At 63.3% G+C, this 2500-nt stretch overlaps 1 pseudogene; it reads left to right on the top strand.

Annotated features, from left to right (window-relative positions):
• LOC126197832 (large subunit ribosomal RNA) overlaps positions 1–2500 on the top strand; it is a 7588-nt pseudogene that overhangs the window by 2714 nt on the left and 2374 nt on the right.

Here is a 2500-nt window from a genome sequence, read left to right as displayed (position 1 = left end):
TCAGAACTGGCACGGACTGGGGGAATCCGACTGTCTAATTAAAACAAAGCATTGCGATGGCCCTAGCGGGTGTTGACGCAATGTGATTTCTGCCCAGTGCTCTGAATGTCAACGTGAAGAAATTCAAGCAAGCGCGGGTAAACGGCGGGAGTAACTAGCACCTAGCCGGCCAACCGGCCGTGCCGAAGATATTGTAACTGTTGCAGCTGTCTACGCCTGTAGTGAGTGTCACCGTAGCTTCACCACCAAGACCGGTCTCGGGGTCCATCGCCGCCGCCAACACCTTGCGGCAACCAACGCGGAGATCATCACGGAGAGGCATCGCGCGAGGTGGACGGAGGAAGAAGTCCTGTCGCTCGCCAAGGCAGAGGCCGAACTGTTCCTTGAGAGGGACGCCCGGTTCTTCTTTGTTAACCAAGAACTTATCAGGATGTTCCCCGACCGAACGCTTGAGGCAATCAAGTGCCAAAGGCGGAAAGCTGCCCACAAGCAGCTTGTCCGCCAATTCATGGAGGCGCTTGAGTTCGGTCGGGGGGAAGAGCCGGCGTCCCGCCGGGGAGCAGCGAGCTCGCTGCCTGACGCGGGCGAGGCCGCTGCGCCGCCCGTCGACGCAGCTGAGGACTTCGCGGCCGACACCACCGGGCCGCCGCCGGAGGGGCCGACTGACGCCGCCATCTGGGAGCATCTGGCGGGGCTACCTGCTTCCGCCCAGCGTTTCTCTGCCCTGGATCGAGTCATTGGTCTAGGGCGGGGCACGCCGCCCGATGTCATCCTGGGCATGCTCCCGGATGCCCTTGCGTCGGTCGGGTCCAGAGGGGAGAGATCGACCACCAGGACACAGCGGCCGCGCCAACCATCTAAGCGGCCGCCTGCCACGCCGCCGTCGCAGAAGCGCAAGCGGCGCCGCTGGGAATATGTGAGAACTCAGGCTGCCTTCCGAAAGTCGCGTGCGCGTTGCGTGCGCGGCCTCTTGGATGGCACCCTGCTCCAGCCGCCACCTGCCATCCCTGGCCTGCTGGACTTCTGGGCGGACCTCTTCACGAAGAAGCCCATTTCCACCGCGGGCTTCATTCGTGACCGCCTCCTCCCGCACTCGGAGCCTGTCGCTCTCGAGTGCCTATGGGGGCCGGTCACACATGAGGAGGTCGCCGCCGCGTTGCCGCCCAGGGGATCAGCGGCCGGGCCGGACGGCCTTACCCCAGCGGAGTTGCGGCGCCTGCCGCACGAAGTCCTGGTGAAAGTGATGAATCTCTTCCTTCTGGCCCGCGCCCTTCCGGAACGCCTGCTTCGCGCGCGGACGTCCCTTCTCCCGAAAATGGCTGCACCAACATCCCCCGCTGACTTTCGCCCCATCACGGTCTGCTCGGTGCTGGCGCGGACCTTTCACAAGGTTCTCGCGTCACGCCTGATGCGCGCATGTGCTGTAGACGAACGTCAGCGGGCGTTCATCCCTCGTGATGGTATGTTGGAAAACACTTTCATCTTAGACACTGCTCTCACCGACGCAGTTCGCTCCTGCCGCTCTGTCTTTGTGGCATCAATCGACGTATCTAAGGCATTCGATTCGGTAGATCATGCTGCCCTTCGCCCCGTGCTGAAGGCGCATGGCCTGCCGGATTGCTTTGTCGAGTATGTCGAGCGGTGCTACGAGGGCAGCACGACAGTGATAGCGGACGGCGCCGGCGTGGGCGTGTCTGTGCAGCCAGCACGGGGCGTTCGCCAGGGCGATCCCCTCTCCCCCCTCCTGTTCAGCTTTGCGGTGGACTACGTCTTAGACCAACTGCCCTCCCACATCGGAGCTCGGATCCTCGGTCGCAGGGTCAACGCTGCGGCCTTTGCAGATGACGTCTTGCTGTTTGCAGCGACCCCGAGGGGCTTGCAGTCCCTCATAGATGCAGCTACCGCAGCCCTCGCCCACCTGGGGCTGCAGATCAACGCCCGGAAGTGTTTCACCCTCGCCTTAGTCGCGTCAGGGCGCGAGAAGAAGGTGAAGGTGGACAGCAATGTCACCTTCACAGCAGGCAATACCACCATGCCTGCCCTGCGTGTGGGTGAAACCTTCCGGTACCTGGGGCTGCAATTCTCCACGGCGGGTCGCAGTGTCTTCAATCCACGTCGCCACCTGGTGGAGCAGCTTGACGTCATCTCCCGAGCTCCGCTGAAGCCGCAACAGCGCCTCTACGCTCTCACCAACGTACTTCTCCCTGGCCTGTACCATGGGCTGGCCCTCAGCCGCACCCTGGTGGGTGCCTTGAAGTCGGCCGACATCACCATCCGGGCCGCCGTCAGGAGATGGTTCCGCCTTCCGGCGGACACCCCCCTGGGATACTTCCACGCTCCTGTTGCCCAGGGGGGCCTCGGCATTCCATCTTGCCGTTGGATGGGTCCAACGCTCCGTCGGTCCCGTCTCCTGGCGCTGAAGAAGATAGGGCCAGCCTGCGACGGTGCAGGCCAGGATGAGGTGCAGCGTGAGATCGAGGTGCTGGAGCGCCACTTAACG

Source organism: Schistocerca nitens, chromosome 7, assembly GCF_023898315.1.
Source record: "Schistocerca nitens isolate TAMUIC-IGC-003100 chromosome 7, iqSchNite1.1, whole genome shotgun sequence".
NCBI lineage: Eukaryota > Metazoa > Arthropoda > Insecta > Orthoptera > Acrididae > Schistocerca > Schistocerca nitens.
This window is presented reverse-complemented; position numbering and strand designations above follow the sequence as displayed.